Below are 15,073 nucleotides of genomic sequence, written 5' to 3'. Positions count from 1 at the left end.
GCCAGAAGAAATGTGTGTTTTAAAATAAGCTTTCTGTTGTTCTGATAACTTCCCTCCTCACAAGTTGAAAATTAATGGGAAGTGAAGGACTTGAGATAGCAAGTGTATCTTATTTTCCAAGAACAAAGGCTTTGTTAGAGAGAAAAGGGATCAAACCATAATGAAAAGGAAAGATGGGCTGTAGCAAGAGCTTGCTTTGTTATTCTTTAGGGTGAGAAAGATTGGAGAATGTTACAGACCAAGAGCTAGTAAAAAGGACAGAAGCTAAAGATAAATGGTAGAGGAAAGGACTCAATATCTTGCCATGTCCCTAAGGCAGAGAGAAATGACAGGATCCAGAGTAAAGGCAGAAGCACATATAGAGAGATTTTCATACACAAGATGGTTTGTTAAGGAAGGAAATTTGTGCCAAAAAAATACTTCTATACAGTTTCAATACTAATTTCCTCCACTTTACGTTATATCTGTATTTGAGGAAGAAATAAAACAAAAGCATGGGAGGGGACGAAAAGCTGATTACAGGCTGATCTGTATAATGGATTTCTATCCATTATTTATCACTAGATTACAGCATTTTAGGATCATAAGGGGAAAGAGGTACTATTGGTTTCATTTGAAAGGTGATCCATAAAAGGGGCAGAGATGACGTTCACAGCCTGGATACCAGTAAAAAAGTAACAGGAACAGGAACAGTTCATATGCATAATCTAAGTATTTCATTAACTAAATGAAAGCAAAGCTGTGAATACTGCTGCAGCCTTGTTGACAGGTGTGTCACTCTGGAGTACCTCTGAGAACATGCTGACATGTTTTCTAACCAAAAAAAATACTCAAGCAAAACTTTTTTGTTTTATAGTTATCTGAGAGATATCAGAAAATTTAAGGAGGAGGAAGAATGACAAGTGTTAAAATTTAATAACTTTTCCATTAACGCCAAATTTTCACAGTGGGGGGGGCTCCCTCCATTTACATAATATTCCAAGATCTAGCACGTATTTGAAATATGTGAATTTTGTTTATACAGTGTTAATTCACTTGAGAAAATGGGATATATGTGTCACCTACAAATCTATTCATGGAGAAAACAAACCACTAATAAAATCATCAAGAATGTAAAAGCGCCATCTAGAGGTTCATCAAGTTCATTAGATGTATACATACAATCCTTAAAATTCATATGGGGTGGGGTTATTGGGAAGAACACAGAAGGGACTCAGGAACTGATACAAATCATATAACTTATGTGCTTGTTCACAGATCTTGCACTGCAATCTAACAGACTTTAAAGGAGAGATGCTACTCCAGTTCTACTTACTTTAAAACATTAACTCATGTTTTCAGCCAAGTGGCAGCACTGAATCGGCTTGTGATTATGGGCATTCAACATCCTATGTGCCATTTAAGTACCTTCAGCATCAAGTTTGCAGCTGGAAAACTGTTGCTATTTATGTTTTCAGTGCATTTGAAATAATCTAGAAGTTATTTTACTTCTATTAGACATTAAGAATAGAACCAAATGTAAAATCATTACTTCGCCAATTTACTGTGAAACCCAAAGGAAATCTCTCAAATGTGTCATTTATTGAATGTAAAAGTGAAGGAAAAAAGCAGTTCTTGGAACTAGTTATCAATATTTCAGTCAGGCAGATTTATCAAAATTATAATAAGGATTTTTAGACTTTTTCCATTTATGTTGCTATAAAAATAGCATAAAATAACTGATCAAATATATTCTATATTCCAAATATTATTAGTAATGTTTTATTCCTTTTACTCCTAAAAACCCAGCAAATTAAGCACAATTTCTATTTTACACATAAGGAGAAACTAAGGCTGCAATTCATCAATTTGCATGACTAATTAATGATAGCCAAAATTCCAATATAGGTATTTCTGAATTCAAAGCCAATGTTCTTATATTCTCAAGTGAGTCCCTTTTGGGATTCAGATATATATATATATATAAACTCTGGAGGTAATATATATCTATATACAAAATAAAATTATAAGGTTGGAGCTTAGATTCCTTAAATTCCTAAATTTTCTTGCCTCCTTATGTGTAAGATGTGACCAAACATAACATCTGAAACTTCAGTGCTCCAATTATCAATATATTCCAAGCTGCTTAGGCCACTCATCCAAGCAATACGAATCGGTTTTCATCCCTCCACCCCTCCTGAGTTTTGTTTTCCTTTTTTCTGCTTGGGCTGAGCATTTTTGAAGGAATATTTAGAATCATGAAGATTTGACCCACCACACATTTATCCTATTAAGGATCATCGGGATCCTAAATGTTACTTGCCATCCTTTTATGCATCCTTTTTAAAATTCTCCAAGAGCCCAAAACACTGTGTAAGACTTTCACTTGAAGTCTCTCATTCTGCACCTCTTCACCTTACATTGTCTCCTTCACGGATCATATATTCTGAGCTCCAGCTTTTAACTTCTCTCCATTTCAGTAACTCTCTCTTCCTCTCTTTCTATGTATCTATATAGATATACAATTGACCCTTGAACAACACGTGTGTTAGGAACACTGACCTACACAGTCAAAATACATGTGTAATTTAGAGTCAACCCTCCATATACGAAGTTCCTCCACAAACGAGGTGCATCCATACCCACTGTTCACATCCGCAGTCCACATCCACGGATTCAACCAACTGCGAATCCTGTAGTACTGAAATATGTTCCGTTGAAAAGAAGTTTGCATAGAAATGGACGCATACAGTTCAAACCCATGTTGTTCAAGGGTCAACTGTGTATCTGTGTCTATATCTATACCTGCATAAGCTGTATTTGCCTTCGTCCCATTGATAGACAAGATGACCTACCCTTCCTGACTCAGGTTAATTTGTCCTTCTTGCCTGCTGAAGCAACTTGCTGCTATACTTATATTTTCCCTTTTCAGCAACTCAATCATTTCCTCATCTCTGAATTCTTCTGCCTCAGTTTATACATAGCTGCAGGTATTGTGGCAGGCAGAATAACAACCTCCCAACAATGTCCACATCCTAATTCTAACACCTGTGAATGTTACCTTACTTGGTAAAAGGGACTTTGTAGATAGGATTAAGTTAAGGACCTTGCAATAGGAAGGGTATCCTGGACTGTCCAGGTGATCCCAATGTAATCAAAAGCATCCTTAAAAGTGGAAGAGGGAGGCAGAAAAAAGGTCAGAGAAGGAAATGTGACAACAGAAGTGAGGTTAGTGATGTAATATGAGAAGGACCTGACTTTCTTTGCTAGCTTTGAAGATGGTGGAAGGGGGCCACAAGCCAATGAATGTTAGTGGCCTCTGGCAGCTAGAGAAGGCAAGGAAATGAATTCTTCCCTAAGCCTACAGAAAAGAATGCAGCCCTACTGACACCTTGATTTTAGTCCCATAAGACCCATGTTGGACTTCTGACCTACATAACTGCATTATAAGAAGTCACTAAATTTTTGTAATTTGTTACAATAGCAATAAAAAACTAATACAGTCTTCATCTATATTAAAAGGGTATTTATGGATGCTGCCACCTCCTATAGTTGCTATCTTATTTCTCTAATTCCTTATACATTTCAGAGCCTCAAATTTGTAATCGATATCCTCTGCCTTCATTAATTCTTTACCTGTTCTCTACCTTCTTAATTACATGAACTTTTTATTCTCACAGTGTTACTAAAATTTTTCTCATGGAGGTCCTCAAAAAACAGTTTTCTTACCAAATCTGATGAAAGTTTCTCTTTATTTCTTTGACATCTTCAGCATATTTGATCCTGTTGACTTCCTCTTACATCTTGAAATCACTTCCTTTCTTTGGTTTCTCTGACCTTTAACAGGCTTCTGGTTTTCCCTAGCCTAATGAGGCAAAGACTATTTAAAATATTCAAGATAGGTGTGACCACCTTTGTCTGTGCCCCCCCCCCCAAAAAAGTCGATATCCTCTGGGAAACTCTGAGACCAGCAGCTTACTGCTTTTCTTTCCAAGTGCTACTTCATTCTTCAGGAGGGTGAGAGAAGCTCTTTATCCTCCATCCCCAAGGGTTAATGCCTCTGCTCTTCTGCCAGCTAAGAAGATGCTTCTCAGTTGCTTCCCATTAAGACTCAGAACTAGGGAGACTACAATTTAAGGCTAGTTTTCTAAATTAATTTTGCCTTCTGTCTAAAAGAGCTGAATCAGCTAGCTTGTATTTAAGAAGGAAATTTTACTGCTTTGAGTTCATCTTCTTTGTCTTACTAACTACTATTAAAGATTTTAACAAGCAGGGGAATTTCATACATTGAGTTCTGAATAATCTATAAACTAGATAATAATTTCTTGAATCTTTGAGTTAGTCATTCAGTCACTGTGGATTTTGTTGACAAGTATATAGTCATTAAGAAAATAATGTTTCTAAAATTATAAATCAATTGGAAACAGGCGAGTCATTTAATGCCAAGTGAAACAATAAGCATTGAAAATGTCTGATTAAAGATACGTAAAATAAGCCTAGACACAAAAATAGTTAAAAGAAATTAACTAAAATAGGAGCAAGAGTTATGTGCTGGTACTGTAATTTTCTTGAAGAGTCATGTATTACTGTGGTTTTTTTTTAAAGAAAAGATTGATTTTAAAACACAAGCAAAACTCAAATGGACTCTCCCACCAGGTAACTTGATCTCATCTGGACAACGCTGACCCTGCTTCTCAATGTGTCCTGATGCCTAACAGGTGTCACTCATTTTACTCCACAAGCTAAGCTAAGAAGAAATTCTGAACCCACATCATGGCTATCCCCATGCTGTTTGTCCTTTAGGAAGCAAGGTACATGTTGAATTATTTTTTAACCCATACAGAAAATCTTTTGTGCTTTTAGGCTATGCTGTGTGCACTTTTATAAAAAAGTAGCCAAGGGCTTCCCTGGTGGCACAGTGGTTGAGAGTCCACCTGCCGATGCAGGGGACACGGGTTCGTGCCCTGGTCTGGGAAGATCCCACATGCCGCAGAGCGGCTAGGCCCATGAGCCATGGCCGCTGAGCCTGTGCGTCCGGAGCTGTGGTCCACAATGTGAGAGGCCACAACAGTGAGAGGCCTGCATACCGCAAAAATAAAGTAAAATAAAATAAAAAGGTAGCCAAATAATGAGATTTTTCTCATGCTTAATGATTCAAACAACAACAAAATATTACCAATATGTAATAAAGTATAACAACAAAATATACATTTTTCTCCTTTGCAGCTAGAAATTCATGCTGAAACATTCATGTATTTAAAGACCAACATTTAAAAATCTAAAAAGTCACCAAATAACCTCTACACAAGTGAAAATAAGTTGCAAAAACTGCATGTGGAAGATTATCTTCTAGACCAAAAACCCACCATCAACACTGAAATAATATGATAAATATGTGCTAAATAGCAATGACAGATGCAGGCACTTTCTAAAATAATACAAAATGAGGATTTCAGGGAAGTGTAATTTAATTTGCATCCCGGGGGTATATTTTCATCTTCTTGTCAAAGAATTTATATACATAACCTGCCATGAGTGATTACAAAAAAGAGAGGTCTAGGATGTTTTTGTTTGTGTTTCTATTTGTTTTAAACAGGAATCATTAGAACAGTAACTTTGGAGTGCTGACCATAGTAAGCATGTCATTTGGAATATTTCCTCTGTCATGCTAGCAAGGTAAATAGTGCAATTTGCAAATTCCAGAGGTTTGGGAGATAACAGTGGTCCTAATGTTTTGGACCATAGGTCTCTGTTGGCTCATACCTTTTCATATCAGTGTTTTTGTAGCCACTACCCTTATTTCTCCCTTCCCACGTAAATACTTGCACACAGTGAAACAATGAGATTTCTGGCATACCTATAGGCCTTCTTAATCTCTCTCTTGTTCTGCTTCTGTTCTCTGGCTGAATAAGAGAAAGATGTTTTACTGTGGATTCTTGGCTCCTTTGAAAGAATTTTTTTTTCCCTTCTGTCTTTATTTTAGCATAGCTTTTTAAAAAACAGTGTTATTTACATTTGCTTTGAAATTGCCTTTTCAATTCATTACATTACTGTGTGTTGATTACCTTTATCAAGTTTGCATGCAGCTAAACATGATCTACAAATTTTCTGCCAGAAGAGTGGACTGCGATATTGTCTAAATTTGATCTTTCATCATTTATTTATAAGTGATGTATTTATTCATTTAATTAAACCCTCCCAAGTGAGTCACATTATTCATAAACCTCTAGAGCTGCACTGTCCAAAATGGTAGTCACTAGTCTTGTGTAGCTATTTACATTTAAATGTAATGGCTTCCATATTGGACAGCACAGATGTTACAGAACATTTCCATCATCTCATAAAGTTCTATCGGACAACACTGCTTTAGAGGAAGTCTCCTAGACTGAAGAGCTAGAAATCTAACCTGGCCTTCTTGAAGTATAAGAAGTGAGAGGTTTTTTTGGTCCTTACTCAATGTAGGAATTCAATATATACCAATTAGAATGTGTTGATTAGTGTGTAGGTGGAAAATGAAACTAACATGTTAGGATTTATTTACCAATGAATATTACACGACAGGGAAAACAAAACATCCAAGCTATGATGTACTTACATTCTCTGCTCCTGATTAAAACTCTGACTCTTGTAAACAATCCTCGGCATACTGAAGCTCATTTAATCCTAAATTTATCACACATCCACTATTAGCAAGTTGATGAGCTACACATTTTTTTGCAGGGGGGAACATTCAAGAAAACATTATCCATTCTAATGGGGAAGATAGTCATGTACTTAAATAAGTATAGTATAAGCAGGGGCATATCCAGGCTTTGTGGGGCCTTGAAAATTATACAATTTAGAAAGCACTGAAAAAAACCAAAACTCCCCCAAATTGTAAATATATAAAACTATACATACATATAAAACTTCTAGAGTTTTGGAAGGAGACTGTGCAAGTAAGTGTTCCTGAAGATTAAGCTTCCTTAATTTACTGTAAAGCCACTTCTGAATATTAAACAAAATGTAACAAAGGGCTATGTGCAAATAGCAGGAGAAAATAACAATAACAGAAAGGACTGGAGATGGCATTTTAATAGAAAAAGTACTAAAAGTTAATACTTCATGCTGTTAAAATGATAGTGTTTACTCCTGGTATGAGGAATCTGTGAGGGCAGAAAGGGTTAGTGCCATATTTTACTTTTTATATTTCTCACAACTTTTACAGGGAAAATTCATTCTTGTGAAACTTGTGTTTAAAAATAGAGTCTGCCCAATTTGTAGACACACACTTACACATACACATAAAGAAAGATGATGCTTGAATTAGGCACTGAAGGTTGGCTTGATACCAAAAGATGGGAGAATGTCTTAGCTCAGGCGGCTATAACAAAATACCAAAGACTGAGTGGCTTAATCAGCAGACACTGATTTCTCACAGTTTTGGATCCTTAGAAGTTCGAGGTCAGGATGCCAGCATGGTGAGGTTCTAGTGAGGGTCCTCTGCCTGGCTTGCAGATGGCTGCTTTCTTGCTGTGCCCTCACTTGGTGGGGGAGGAGGTTAGGGGTGGGGGAGAATTCTGGTCTCTTCTTATAAGGGCACTAATTCCATCATGAAGACCCCACCCTCATGACTTCATCTAAACATAATTACCTCCCAGAGGCTGCACTTCCTAATGCCATCACATAGTGTGTGGGGTGGGGGGCGGCAGGTCAGGGGAGAGCCATGATTAGGGCTTCAACATATGAACTTGGAAGGAACACAAGCATTCAGTCCCTAAAAGAGTGTCAATCCTGAAGGAGGGAATAGAACTTGCAATGATAGGAAGTGACAGGTGAAACCAGAAAAAAAAAAATCCATAAGATTTTATGAAACCTACAATATTAGTCATTAAAAGAGATGTTCTTTTTCATTGTCCTTATGCCATTTAACTAATAGTGATAGCTTCCAATTTAGGCAAGGACTGTGCTTTTGAATTCTTACCTGCCTTCCAAAATTTCAAACATAATTCTTCACAAATGAAAAAATCCATAAGATATGAGAAGGAAAGATCAACAAACATAAGAGTTAGAGAAAATGAAGTAAATATGTAGAGTGGACATTTGTTCAATCATTTTGTTTAAATTATCCCTCTCAAAAACTTTATGATTGAGTCCTGGTTTGGAGGGATATGATTTTTCAAGGTGCTTCACGTGTCCTACTTTTTTCTTTACTGAATGCTCACTTCTGTATAATTCACTATTCATAACTTTTCTATTATGATATGGGCTGGAAAAATAAAACAGGAAAAAAATAAGATTCGATATTATTACTATTTAGGCAAAGAGTTGATAAAAGTTTCATTGAAGACAAAGGGAAATGTAATTGGATAAAATCAGATATTGAGGATTTTCCTGTGTATTGTCATTATACACAGTTCCTTTAAAATTATAATACTTAAATATACATACCTTTTTTCATTTTGTGTGTTCACATGCACTCTGATTTATTCCTCAGGAGAAACTTACAAAATGCTCTTTGAGGACATAAAGAAATAACTAAATAAATGGAGAGTAATTCAGAAGGAATCACAAATATCATAAAAATTTATATTTCCCCAAAATTAATCAAGTGTTAAATGGGACTTCAGACAACTTCCCAACAAGGTATCCCTATGGACCTATATAAACTGATCTTCAAATCTACGTGGAAGAGTCACAGACACTGTATTGCTAAGGCAGATCTGAAAATGAAAGAGGCAAAATGTCCCACCAGACATCAAGATCTTTCTCAAGCTATTGTAATTTGAAGGTAATATTGATGAGAGAATTAGTAAAGGAAACAGAATGGTGAGCCAGAACAAATATGGGTGCACTTATGGAAATCTGTTATATAATTGAGGTGTCATTATGCATCAATGGGATTGATTCAAGAAGTTATTTGGGAATAATGCATGTTTCCTATAGGGAAACAATAAAATTGGATTCCTATGCCAAGCAAAGCAGAATTCACAATCCACAAAAGAAGAACTCAGAATGTCCAAAAGACATTTGAAAAGATGTTTATCCTTACCTACCATCAAGGAAATAAATAATAACAAAAACAAAATCCATTTCACATGAATCAGATTGGCAAAATTTGAGAGGTTTGATAATACTCGGTTGGGCAAGGATAAAGAAAAAATGGAAATTCTTAAACAGTGGTAGGAACATAAATTAGTACAATCACTATGGAGAGCAATTCAAGATAATCTAATAAGATTGGAAACATATAAACCCTATAAGCTAACAATTCTATATCTAATACACTATTGAGGAAACACTCCCACAAAAGAACCAGAATATATACATGAAACATTCTTTGGAACGTTGTTAGTAATAGTAAAAAATGGAAAACAAAATGTTCATCAGTTGTTTTCTTTCATTTAGAAAGCACATATATTGATCCTCCTATGTGCTGGCACTATACTGAAGGATTGGTAAATTATTTGATTCACATAGCAACTCCATGATCTAGGTACTATTATAATCCCTATTTTGTAGATGAGAAAACTGAGACAGTTAAGAGAGGTTACGTAACTTCCCGAAGATGCCACAGCAATAAATGGTATAGCTAGGTTACAAACCCAGATGGTGTAGCTCCAGAGTCTATGCTTTCTCTGAAGCACTAAGGTATGCTGTTTGTCATGCATTGGAGAATCAAATAATATATGCTATAAGATAGTATATATTATTAAGAACAGATCTTGAAGGGACTTCCCCGGTGGTCCAGTGGTTAAGAATCTGCCTTCCAATGCAGAGGACGCGGTTCGATCCCTGGTCAGGGAACTAAGATCCCACATGCTGCGGGGCAGCTAAGCCCGCACACCACAGCTACTGAGCCCGTGTGCCACAACTAGTGAGAAGTCCCGCAACACAATGAAAAAGATCCCACATGCCACAACTAAGACCCAATGTAGCCAAATATAAAAATAAATAAATAAATATTAAAAAGAAAAAGAACAGATCTTGAAAACTATAGTGAGGAGGGGGAAAGCAAGTTTCAGGATACTATATACACTTTGATAGCATCTGTGCAAGTTTTTAAAAGTTGTAGGCACAAAATATTATATTTTTTCATTCACATATGTGTACATTCCTGTATGTGACTGGAAGAATTCATAATAAATGTATGAAGTGGCTGATTCTGGGGAGACGGGAATGGAAATAAGACTAAGGATAGGAGACTAGAGGCTTTCAAGTTTATATTTAAAGTTGGATTAAAGAAAACCTTTAATGCTCTGTGTGTGTGTGTGTGTGTGTGTAAACTCCAATGTGAAGACTGAAACTCCAAGAGGTGTGGCTTATTCAAGGACACAGAAAAATACCAGAACTAGAAATCAAACTCAAGGTATAGTTTTACATTCTAAGTGTTTTCTCTTTTTAAACTTTGCCTAACCAGATATTTGCTACATACACATAAGCTGCCCAAAAACAATTTAAAAACATTACTTATAGTGAAATATAATCTATCTTTACCCCCAAATTTTCCCTATTATTAATTTATCTATTAAGTCATGCACAATATTTATTGAACTACTGTTTTGTACAAGTCATTTTGTTTAGGTACTAGATGTAGGTTGACATTCTAGTGAAGTATGAACTCATGACCCCTGGTTTACAAAACCAGGGCTCCAACCACGATCAGCAAAAAGAGGTTGTAAAGCTAATAACTGTTCATTGTTTGAGCTTCTGGAAGAAAATCTTTCTAATTCTGACAAGGAGTTATCTTTACATATCATTCTTATTCATGGTGTAATAATAATTTCAAGCATTATTATTGTTATTATTCTCTGTAATTATATAATAATCATGACAGCTCATTTCTAACTCTCCAGAGAGAAGAGGAAAAATCTATAGGGAAGATGATGAGAGAGATTAGACCAAATGGTCTTGATAAATTTTCTATTGTAATTTTAAACAAAGCCCTAGACACCATCTGACTAATTGCAGATATTTCTGGAAAGCTTGAAGGTCTCCAAATAATTAGGTTGGGAAGAGGGGGAGATCAGTTAGGAAGCTGATATCTCCCTGGACACTGCTACAAACTAGCATTGGCCTGCAGGCCTAGGTGGTGCTGGCTGTGTGAGCCCATCTCGGAGGCTAATTCAGTCTCAGAAGCAATGGCGTGTCTATGCAATTTGGGAAAGCATTTTGGCCGTGAGAAGAATTTCAAAGCAAAAGTTCAAAGAGAAATGAAAGAGGAAACTTGAAATTAAATTTAAACTGTATTTGTTATAACCTGAACAAACAACAATTTTATGTGCACTAACCAAAATGCTCTGTCATTCTTCATCAGTAACTGTTCATTCAAATCCCTTTGCTAAAGGGTAAAGAAGTATCCAGGGGACTGGTAAATCTTGATTTGCTTCATTAAGTCTGCTGAAAACAAAACAAAACAAGACAAAACTTGATAAAGGCATCTTATGACGATCTGGCTATCATTATTATTCTCATCCAACACAACTAATCTGATACAGTGAAAGGAACATTAATAGAATTGTTTTTAAATTTAAGAAAAAGATAATGATACGCTCGCGAGATCTCAGACCACCGGACCCAAAAGGTTCTTAGGAAGTTGAAGGGCCTGGAGAAGGCCTGGGAACAAATGGCCGCTGCTGCATCATGCTACTACGAGAGGAGAATGGCTGTTGCAGCCGGCGTCAAAGCAGCTCCAGCGCAGGGGACTCAGATGGGGAGCGCGAGGACTCGCTGGCTATGCGCGCTAGGCAGCAGCTGGAGGCGCTACTCAACAAGACCATGCGCATTCACATGACAGATGGGCGGACACTGGTCGGTTGCTTCCTCTGCACCAACCGTGACTGCAGTGTTATCCTGGGCTCGGCGCAGGAGTTCCTCAAGCCGTCGAATTCCTTCTCTGCCGGGGAACCGCGTGTGCTGGGCCTGGCCATGGTACCTGGACACCACATCCACATCGTTTCTATCGAGGTGCAGAGAGCGAGCCTGGCGGGGCCTCCCTATCTCTGAACATGATCGCGCATGCCTTTCAGACTTCATTAAATCTGTAACCGAAAGAAAAAAAGAAAAAGATAATGATAAATATCAATGTTGGCAGCAGAAAGCCTATGTTTTGGCTGTAAGATATAAAGGGAAAAAAGTTATTCCTTGCCGACGGTCTTCATTTATGTATTTAAACACTGAATTCTTGCATAGATCCATTTCTTCCTGATGGGAATATTGATAATAGCTTTTGCAACAACCACAGAACAGAGTGCCATAGAAATCCTTGCGTCACTCCAATCTCTGCCTCTGTCATCACATGGTCTTCTTTCTTCTGAGCGTGTCTGTATGTCTCCAAATCTCCCTTTCTTTTAAGAACACTGGTCATTGCATTTAGGGCCCGCCCTAATCTAGGATGGCCTCATCTTAACTTGACTACATCTGCAAAGACCCTATTTCCAAGTAAGGGCACATCTGCAGGTACCAGGGATTAGGATTTGAGCATATCTTTTTACAGAATGCAATTCAACCAATTAAAAATAGGTTAAATGCATATTTAAATTCTCTAAACCTGGAAGGCAGGAACAGATGAGGGAAATGGTTTTCAGAGCAGTAGCTATCAATTCAATTTTTAAATGTAATCCTGAGGTTGCAGGGAAGGAAATCTCTCTGTATGATTATGCAGAGCAAGAACAGACGTGCAATCCCATGAATGCTGACATTCTACATATAAGAAAGGTAAAAAGGAGTATATGCATCCAAGTCAAGCAGCTAGGCACTAGCAGTTCATGAAATATTACACTTTAGACTCTGGAAATAAGGCAGTGGATGGCAGTGGGGAACAGGAAGGAAGTGTGTTATGCCCATTTCACAGAAAAAGAAACTGAGGACGAGAAAGTTTACATAAACTGACCAAAGTCAAGCAGCTAAGAAGTAGCAGGATTGGGATTCAAAATCTTTCGGTCTGGGCCCAGAGTTCTTAAGTTTTTCACCATTATATTCCTTCTTAAAGAAATGGTTCAATGGAAATTGTTCTAGTTATGGGAATATCTAGATATGGGAATATCATATCAGATATTCCTTGTAAACTGATACACACAAATGCCTTTGCCTAGACCTTCCCTGGGCAACTAATTTCCCAGGAAATCTCTTGGAGGTGCTATCATACTTGAAGTTCAATATTCCTGTTCCTGGATATTTCTTTGTACCAGAGATGAAGCTGATGAATTCCTTCAGATAATGTTGTGAATATCTGGGCACAATTCTACTTCAGACAAGACAACTTACTTGCATTTCCCCCGAAGTCCATGACCCACAGATCACTGTGCCTTGCCCAAGCTGTTCACTTCTGTTGTAAGGATTCATTGCCCTTTTCTTCCCAGCTGTCTTGGCCACCTGTTATTTAGAATTCCAACCTACATTTTAAGTGTTACCCCCACATAGGTTCATTTCCTTATCCCTCTCCACCACCCAGACTGAGTTTAATTCTCCTCTCCTGTAGCTGTTTGGGATCTACAGCAGTGGGCACTCTTACCAACCAAACATAATTCACACCTTCCTTCTCCTTAACAGAACCTGGAAATTATTCAAGTAGCCAACCCCATCCACAAATCTAGGTACTCAGAGAAAGCTAACCCACCTCCACCTTGAAGGATGCCCTTCATTTTTGTTAAAAACATCATTGTATCAGTAAGGTATTGCCAACCACGAATTTCAGTAGTTTAAAGCTATTGCAGTTTGTTAATGATCATGATTATGTGGGTTGGCTACTATAATCTTCTTGTCTATGCCAGCTCAGCTGGAGCTGGATCTAGAATGACCTCAGATGGATGGTCCTCAGCCTCAGTCGGGACCTTAGCTAGAATAGTTTGGAAAGCTGAGAGCTCTATCTCCCCTTGGGCTCTCACCCTCCAGCAGGCAAAACTAGGCTTCTTCACTTGGTGATAAAGGATTCCCTAGCAGAAAGAGAGGGCAAACCCCAATGCACAATCATTTTCAAGCCTTTGCCTTTTTCACAATTGTTAATGCTGTTAGCCAAAGCAAATCACATGGCCAAGCCTCTACTCAAAAGATGGAGAGAGATTCTACTCCTGAAGCAGCAAAGTCACATTGCAAAGGGGTGAGCATACCTGAAAGGGAAGAGTTGCAATCAACTTTGTCAATAAGACCTGAAGTGATCACCTTATTTAAAATTACAATTTAGCCCCACCCAAGCACTACTGATCCCCTTTAACCTGCTCTTGTTTCCATAGTATATGTCACATTCTAACATGCTGTGTTATTTACTTATTATGTCTATTGTTTTTGTCTTCTCCTTTAAAATACATGCTCCCAAGGTAGAAATCTTCGTTCACTAATTGATCTACTTAGAAGACTATCTGACACATAGTAGTGGCGCAAGATATATTATTTGAATGAAAGTGTGAAAGGCCCATCAATAACCCAAGGCCAATGGGAACCTCATATTCAGCCAGAGAAAGTATCTCATTCACATCAAAGGGAATGCAGTTAGAAAATCTCCAGCAATGGGGAGGGCCTAGGTTGGAATGGTCCCTGAAGTATCCATTAAAACAGTGTGGGGAATAAAAGCACTTAATGATCACAACCAACAAGCCATACTTGTCAAACGTAATGGTTACATTGCCTTTCCAATAGTGAGAGATGCAGTTGCAAAATGCTTGATTCATTCCTTGTTTATAGGAATGCCTCCTACATGGAAGAAAGGAATGCTTATCAGAGACATGAAATAAGAGAGCTAACATTTATTGAATCTATGCAAGGAACAGGAGCATGGCAGGAATTATTTTATAAAATCTTTCCCAAATGCTATAAACTAAGTATTATTATCATCATTTTATATATGAGGAAATCAAAGCACAGAAAAATTAATGTGTAGTCAGACAGGAAGTAGAAGAGCTTGGCTTGAAACTGGATTCTTGCCGACTCTAAATGCCATGCTCTTCCATTAGAAGCCACTGCCTTCCACCTTGAAGCAGAATCATATATAAATCCTCTACTCAATTAGTTTATAATCTTATAGTATCAGAAGACCCTGGAGAGTGTCCATAAATCACTACCAGACAAGGTCTTAAGTGCTTTAGGAGATGCACTGGAAAGTCAGAAGTGGAAGAAATGA

General features: G+C 37.5%; 2 pseudogenes; one reads left to right on the top strand and one right to left on the bottom strand.

The window, feature by feature from the left end:
* Positions 1-1,612: 1,612 nt before the first annotated feature.
* Positions 1,613-10,718, bottom strand: LOC149749306 (uncharacterized; annotated as a pseudogene).
* A 769-nt stretch (positions 10,719-11,487) lies between these two features.
* Positions 11,488-11,964, top strand: LOC111175301 (N-alpha-acetyltransferase 38, NatC auxiliary subunit pseudogene; annotated as a pseudogene).
* Positions 11,965-15,073: the final 3,109 nt, after the last annotated feature.

Source organism: Delphinapterus leucas, chromosome 4, assembly GCF_059928025.1.
Source record: "Delphinapterus leucas isolate spDelLeu-1000000601 "Yukka" chromosome 4, BTC_Dleu_Yukka2, whole genome shotgun sequence".
Lineage (NCBI taxonomy): Eukaryota > Metazoa > Chordata > Mammalia > Artiodactyla > Monodontidae > Delphinapterus > Delphinapterus leucas.
This window is presented reverse-complemented; position numbering and strand designations above follow the sequence as displayed.